This window comes from Nannospalax galili, unplaced genomic scaffold (assembly GCF_000622305.1).
Source record: "Nannospalax galili isolate Female #2095 unplaced genomic scaffold, S.galili_v1.0 scaffold25, whole genome shotgun sequence".
Lineage (NCBI taxonomy): Eukaryota > Metazoa > Chordata > Mammalia > Rodentia > Spalacidae > Nannospalax > Nannospalax galili.
In genome coordinates this window covers 2,420,356-2,428,687 of record NW_008355642.1, presented here as the reverse complement: position 1 = coordinate 2,428,687, position 8,332 = coordinate 2,420,356, and the positions used below count along the sequence as shown (strand labels likewise).

The following is an 8,332-nucleotide window of genomic DNA, read 5'->3' as shown; positions in this document are numbered from 1 at the left end:
GTCAAAACTGGTACAATGTGAGCAACAAAATAAATCATATTAAGTTGTATACCAAGAATAAAACAATGGCTAAAAACCCATAGTAATACAAATAAAAGATTAATAAATGAGTAAAAGGGACATATTGTCAATATGGAAGAAGTTTAGTTAATAAATTTAAAAGGAATAAAGAAAATCGAAGTTCTCCATTAGAATATCACAGGAATAACTGATATTGGCTAGAGAAAATTGGCAGATACAAACATCAATAAGCAAAAAGTCAAAGTTTAAACTGTTTATTACATGGTCACAACGAACCTCTTCAGTATCTGCTGATAAAATATAAGCATTAATATCTATTACAAGGTAAAAAGACCGTTTCTGTAGAAAAGCCTAGTTGACACTATCTAAAGTCATCAAAGTGACCTTCACTAGCTATAAGATACACCAAAATCATTCAAGCTCTGGCCTGATACATTGAGGAAGGGACAGTTTCATTTCCATGGTATGCTTAGGAAGAGAAAAAAGGAATTTATGGTGGCAAAGCCTGACAGACACCACCATAACCAAGTGGCCAAGCTTAGCATGACAGTAATAAGACATATCATCTCATCGAGCAGCCCCTGCTATGGAGCATCCAGGAGAGCAGGCCTTCACATGATAATCCTGCCCAGATTGAAGAATTCCACTGTAATCATAGATAAAGCATCAGAGAGGCACAAACTGGGGGCATTCTACAAGGGGATTGACTAATATTCTATAAAATCATCAAGTTCAGGAGTTGAGATTGTAGCTCAGTGGTACAGCACTTGCCTTGCAATCACAAGGCCCTACATTCAAACCACAGCACTAGGGATTTTTGAAAAAGCTATGAAAGAGGCCTAGGAACTGTTGGGCTAACAAGAGACTACAGAGACAGAACAAGGCAACATGGGATTCTAGACTGGATACCGAAGCAGAATAGATGAATGGAAACACGACTTTACTTTAATAAAGCCTGTAGTTTAGTTAATAGTACTGTACAAACATTAATAGTATTGATAATTGTATTATAATTATGTAAGAAGTTAACATTAGGTGAACTTGAATAAAAGACCCATATAAATGGCATACTATTTTTATAAATTTTTGTAAGTTTTATATGTGTGTGTGTGTGTGTGTGTGTGTGTGTGTGTATACATTAAATTGAGCAAAGGGGTAGTGGGTGGAGGTATGAATAGGGGAGGATATCTAAATACCATCCAACTATATTGTATGAAAATGGTAAAATTTCAATAAAAAATTAAAAGAAACATTATCTAAAATAAAAATAAATATTTCAAAAGAAATAATATACCATTTCATATTTGCAGCAATAATCTATCAATGAATGTGCTCCCTTTTCTCTCCAACACTGGACTGAACTGTGTATGTGCCAAAACAGTTTTCATTTGATACTTCATTTTTAGCCAATGAAGGTATGAAAATATTTCACTATCTCTGAATACCTCATATTAAGTTATTGTTCTAGTCCTTTGTCAAAATTTTTTCTTAGGTATTCATTGCTATGTTGATTCAAGAGCCCTTTTTTGGTTTTTTTTTGAGACATACATACATAATATGTACCCTGGCTGAACTAGAACTCACTATGTAGACCAGGCTAGCCTCAAACTCACAGATCTCTCCAATTCCCCATCTCTGTCTCCGAGTGCTGGGATTAAAGATGAGCAGCACCACACCTGGCTCATTTACTATCCTAATAAAGTCATAATTCACATTCTCTGAAGTGCTCTTCTTTTGGAAGTTTTAATTCATGTCTTTCTTTCTACCCAGAATTTTGCACAAAAGCTACCTTTGCCAGGAATACCTTCATGGATATGTCAAGTTAAAATGTCTGCACGTCTTTGAGTTCCTAAAGCTCTTCCCTAATAGCCCTTAAATGTATGCTATTACCCTGTGTGATTATGGAATTCTCCTAACCACTTATATAAAATTATAAGCTCATTTAGACTGAGGATTCCATCTTATTATCTCTATGTCCTACCCTGTCTTGTAAATAGCATCAAATATTTCAGAAGACAAATAATAGAAACACAGTGTATAGACCTGATTTAAGCCATTACTTTTTTGCTCATACATAATTATTATCAACCTTCATTTGTTTGAAACTTTTTTTTTGTCTTTTGAGACAGGGTCTCCCTGTAGCCCCAGCTGGTCTGGAATTCACTGTGTAGACCTGGCTGGCCTCAAACTCACAGAGATTCCCCCTGCCTCTGCCTCCTGAGTGCTGGGATTAAATGCGTGTGCCACCATGCCTGGCTTCTTTGAAACTATCTTTGTGCTAGGATTTTTTAGGTTTTATTCAACAGACATTTTGGAAAATACATTAAGACAAAAACCTATTGCTCTCCTGCATCCACTGTGAGAATGAAGACCATTCTCAGCAATCAGCTTGTCAACATTCCAGAAAATGTTAACATCACTCTGAAGAGACACACAGTTATTGTGAAGGCCCCACAGGAACCCTCTGGAGGGACATCGATCACATCAATGTAGAGTTCTGTCTGTTTGGAAAGAAAAAGGGTCTCCAAGTTGACAAACGGTAGAGAAACAGAAAGGAATTGGCTACTAAACGAACTCTCTGTAGTGATATCCAGAACATGATCAAGGATGTTACACTAGGCTTCCACTACAAGATGAGCTCTGTGGATGCTCACTTCCCTATCAATATTGTTATTCTGGAGAAATTTGAGGTTTCTTGGGTAAAAAATGCATCTGCAGGGTTTGGATGAGGACAAGCGCTGCTTTTTCTGTTTCTCAAGCCCAGAAGGATGAATTAATCCTTGAAGGTAATTATATTGAACTTGTTTTGAATTAAGCAGCTTAGATTCAGCATGCCACAACAGTTAAAAACAAGGATACTGGAAATTTTGGGGATGGTATCTATGTTTCTGAAAAAGGAACAGTGCAGCAGACTCATGAGTAAGATCTAAGTTACCCAGCTCCAGAAAAAAGATCCTGGATTACAAGCATGGTTTGGGATGCCTTTTAGCTCAATAAAAGACTTCTACTGAAAAAAAAATGCTATTGCTATATTTTGGAAAGATAAGAATTTATTTTAGCCAAACAAAACCTTTGGTGTTAACTGACAAATTGCATTTTCCATGCTGAAAGCACGTATGTATTGCATATCAATGTCAACAGTCAATATTTCTTCCCATGATTAAACCTGCAGTATTCTGATAAAATTTAGTTTTGTCAACTTTGAAGCCATGTTTATTTATATAATAGAACGTTGGTTACCTCTAAGCTCTACTAGCAGTCTAGTTTTAATCCCAAAAGAGACTCAACCCATCAGCACACGCTTCATTATATAACTTCTCTCCCATGTAATTAGTATGTAGCTGGATATAGCTCTATCAAGTGTTGAAGCTACAAGGTGAGTTCCAGGCAATCACTGAGACGAGAGGATAAACTGCTTGTGTACAAATTCTTCTCCATCCTAGCAATATTGGCGACTTTCAGAGGGAAAAAATAGTTAAAATTTCTTAGATTTATTTTATTTATTACTATGTCTGCCACATGTGTGCAGGTATCCTTGGAGACCAGAAGAGGGTGTTGGGTCCCCAGAAGCTGAAGTTACAGATGGTTGTGAGCCACCTGATGTGGGTGCTGGGAAATGAACTCAGGTCCTCTGCAACAGCAGAAAGCATTATTAACCACTGACCTCTCCCTCCAGCCCCCAAATAAGCAGTTTTTGAGGTATGATCTTTCTATATAGCCCAGGCCAGTGTGATTTAGCAACCATACTGCCTCAGCCTCCCAAGTGCTGAGATTACCAACTCATACTACATCTGGCTACAGTAAGTATTATAGCGGAAGTAGGGAACCAATTTTTTTCACTTCTTTTTTGAGAAAGGGTCTCCCAGTATCCCCAACTGGCCTAGAACTCACTATGTAGACCAGGTTGGCCTCTACCACACAAGAGGTCTGCCTGCCTTTGCCTCCAGAGTGCTGGGATTAAAGGTGTGTGCCACCACACTCAGACTGTAGTGAACTAATTTTTTTAAAGGAACTATTGTCATGGATAAATCAGGAGGACATTATGCTAAGTGAAATAATTCAGGCACACAAGTACTACAGGAGACAGTACTTATGTAAGGAATCAAAAGTAGTCAAATTTGTAGACGCAGAGAATAGAGTATTTATCAGGATCTGAGGGAGAAGCATGGGTGTAGTAGTGAAAACTTACAGTTTCATTAAGGCAAGATCATTCCTTAGAGGCCTATTATGCACATAGTGTCTATAGATAATACAGTCTTGTATACTTGATATTTTGCCAAGAGAATGTATGTGAAGTATTGTCACCCACATACAAATAATGATAATAAATAAGAAGATAGGAACAGGGAGTACTAGTTGTTTTATTGCACCAATTGTGATGATGATTTCATGGTGTACACTTATCTCTAAACACATCAAGCTGTATACATTAAATATAGACGGCTATTTATGTATGTCAATCATGCCTCAGTAAATAAAGTGCTTCTGCAAATTAAAAGACATGATTTTAATTACTATTTCTTTGTGGAATATTTTTTGAAAGCCCATTGTTTATGTAGTTATAATTGTTGGGAGCCTGGGAGCCTGAGGCTCAGCATGTTGGTAGACTGAGTGTCAGCCACCTCTCAAAACTGCTGACAGATCTAAGCTGGCAACTTTCCATTTTGCCCTCAGCCTTGGCCCAAAAACCTTGGCACACAGCCAGGGCTCACAACTTTGGCCCATAACCTTGGCTCACAGCTGGGGCCAGTAGCCCATGGCCTTGCTCTAGTTTAGGTGAATAGCTCTGTTCTCGGTTAATCAATAGATTTCTCCCTTAGAGTACATCAGGACCCCTGTGTTCTGACTGATGTGATTACTCATTCCTTGCTCCCTTGTTCTCATTCTCTATTTAAACTCATGCTTGTGCTTCAATAAATGAGACTTGATCAGAGCCCTGTCTTGTCTCCATTTCTCTTGTCGCTTGCCTCATCCACATCCCCACTCCCCAATCCAGGTACTTCGTGGCAGTTTCTGCAGGTCGGAACCGAGTCGCATTGCGGGGTGGCCTCCCACAGAGTGGCGCCCAACGTGGGGCCTGGATGCTGGGGACAACGTGAGAGACACGACGGAGGAAAAGGGGGTGCGCAACCGCTCAAATAATTCGGAGACGCCGCAGGAGCCTGCCACGACCGAGCCGAAGGTAAGTTGGTCGTTCAATCATGGGGCAGGAATTAAGTCAGCATCAGATTTATGTGATACAGTTAAGAGAAGCTCTACAGGCAAGAGGAGTAAAGGTTAAAACTGAGGATTTATTTCATTTCTTTGATTTTGTAAAGGAAATTTGTCCATGGTTTCTCCAAGAGGGGGTTATAGATATAAAAAGATGGAGAAGAGTAGGAGATGCATTACAAGATTATTATACAGTGTTTGGACTGGGAAAGATCCCGGTAACTGCCTTTTCTTACTGGAATTTAATAAAAGATTTAATAGATAAGAGAGATGAACATGAACCAGTGGTGGCAGCGATTGCCTGAGCTGAAGAGATTTTTAAAAATAGTTCTAAGAGTAGTTCTAAGTCAAAACTGAGGGAAATTCCGGGAATTCCCAAGGATGAGCCTGACTTAATTTCTCTTGAGGATGAGGACTCTTTAAAAATTTTAAAGAAGGAGTCTTTAGAGTCAGTTAAAGGAAAGGAAAATCAAGAGGATGCTCAGTCTTAAAAAAGAACATATTCGTATTTATCCTCTTTTACCAGAAGCTGCTGGTCCAATCTCAGAAATGGATGGTGCAGAGTCTATGAGGGAGGGGTTGAGGGGTAGAGCCCAGGACTTGGTGGGGCCGCTTTAAAAAAGAAGCGCCACCCGCGCCACTTCCTCCGCCGGCCACAAGAGCGGAGCAGTGGTGGCGGCCACGGCCACGCAGGGGTTAATCTTTTCGCCCGCTGACCAGTGGATGACTGGCCTGTGATGTGGCATGGAAGAGCCGCCGGTGGGGGCGCCGCATGGAGAGCATGGCCTGAGCCCTCTGTGCCTTTAAAGGCTGCTGCTTACAACTTAAAGTGTCCCCCATGCACACACGCCACGCACCATGTCACAGTATAGAGCCACAGCTCCGTATACAATAACAATTTTGGAGGGCGTGGCTGAAAAATGGTTAACTCCCATTGACTGGAATACATTAGTTAGAGCAGTTCTCAGTGGGGGTGATTATTTGCTATGGAAATCAGAGTATTTTGAGAATTGTAAAAAGACAGCTAAAAAAAAATCAATGAACCGAAAATGGGTGGGGTTTTGACATGTTAGTGGGTGAAGGTCAGTATGAGACTAATAAACGACAAATACAATATGACCCAGGACTTTACTCACAAATTCAGTTGCTGCCACTAAGACATGGAGGAAACTTCCAGTTAAAGGGGATCTGGGATCTTCTCTCACTTTAGTCAAACAGGGGCCTCATGAACCATTTGCAGACTTTGTCCATCGACTGATGACCACAGTAGGGAGAATATTTGGAAATGTTGATGCAGGACTAGAGTATGTAAAACAGTTGGCTTATGAGAATGCTAATCCTGCCTAGGCAGCCATTAGGCCTTATAGGAAAAAGACGGATTTGACTGGCTATATTCGTCTGTGTGCAGATATAGATCCATCTTATCAGCAGGGACTGGCCATGGCAGCGGCTTTTAGTGGACAATCTGTGAAAGATTTCCTGACTGAGAAAAGTAAAATTAAAGGCAGAGAGTGTTTTAAATGTGTTAAGAGTGGGCATTTTGCCTGAAACTGTACAATAGGAGATGATCAGCAAAGGATAAAAGATGAGAAGCTCCAATATTATGTCCCAGATGTAGAAAGGAAAAACATTGGTATAATAAATGTAGGTCTAGATTTGATGTTGATGGAAGACCTTTATCTCCTTTACCTCCACGTCAGGGAAACGGGTGGAGGGGCCAGCCCCAGGCCCCAAAACAAGCTTTTGGGGCAGTCAATTTCATTCCTGCCAGCAGCAACAATCCATTTCAGACCTCAGCAGAGCAACCCCAGAGTGCAGGAGACTGGACCTCAGTTCCTCCTCCCACACAGTATTGACTCCAGAGATGAAAATTCAGACCATAGGGACTGGAATTTATGGACCACTCCCCAACAATACTTGCGGGCTGATACTAGGGCGAGGTAGCACCGCCCTAAAAGGCCTATCTGTTATACCTGGGATAATTGATGCAGACTATACTGGGAAGATAAAAATATTAGCCGAGCTGTTGGCAATATAGTCACCATTCCACAGGGGGATCGTTTTGCTCAAATAATTCTAATACCTTTAGTTAATTCCAATCATCTTGTTGAAGGAAATAGCAAAGAAAATAAAAACTTTGGTTCATCCGATGCTTATTGGATACACGTCATTACTCATAAAAAACCTACGTTAACTTTATGACTTGATAAAAAAAATTTGATGGGCTCATTGATACTGGAGCTAATGTTACTATTATTTCTGCTGAGGCCTGGCCTATAGCCTGACCCACAGTTGAGACTTTGACCAATTTAAAAGGTATAGGACAGAGCCAAAATCCAAGATAGAGTTCAAAGTTTCTCACCTGGAGAGATTCCATGAATAATTCTGGTTAGATTAAGGCTTTTGTGGTTCCTTATTTACCAGTAAACCTATGGGGGAGAGATTTGCTTTCACAAATGAAAATTGTGATGTGTAGTCCAAATGATGTTGTTACTGCATAGATGCTTGCTCAGGGCTATAACCCTGGCAGGGGATTAGAAAAAAGAGAGGATGGAGGATTATTTCCAATACCAATCCAAGGCCAAAATGATAAGGGAGGCTTGGGAAATTTATGATGGCAGCCATTGACAGTCCTACACCCTCAAACAGATGATCTGGTTTGGGTAGCTCAATGGCCGCTTACAGCAGAGAAGTTGATAGTAGCCACTCAATTGGTGCAGAAACAACTTGAGACAGGGCGCATTGAGGAGACTTGTTCTCCGTGGAATACACCCATATTTGTTATTTTTAAAAAAGTCAAAAAAAATGGAGACTATTGCAAGACTTAAGAGCAGTCAATGCTACTATGGTCCTCATGGAAACTTTACAGCCAGGTTTGCCTTTGCCAGTTGCCATACCACAAGGATATTTTAAGATAATAATAGATCTTAAGGATTGTTTTTTTTATCATTCCCTTAAATCCCGAGGATCGCAAATGCTTTGCTTTTAGCCTTCCTTCTATTAATTTTAAAGAGCCTATGAAGAGATATCAGTGGAAGGTTTTGCCTCAAGGAATGGCCAATAGCCCTACCCTTTGTCAGAAGTTTGTGGCAGCAACTCT

General features: G+C 40.2%; 1 protein-coding gene and 1 pseudogene across 12 annotated transcripts in view; one reads left to right on the top strand and one right to left on the bottom strand.

The window, feature by feature from the left end:
• Acsl4 (acyl-CoA synthetase long chain family member 4) overlaps positions 1-8,332 on the bottom strand; it is a 103,067-nt gene that overhangs the window by 68,365 nt on the left and 26,370 nt on the right. The gene's annotated exons all lie outside the window — the stretch shown is intronic.
• On the top strand, positions 2,306-2,944 carry LOC108491759 (annotated as a pseudogene).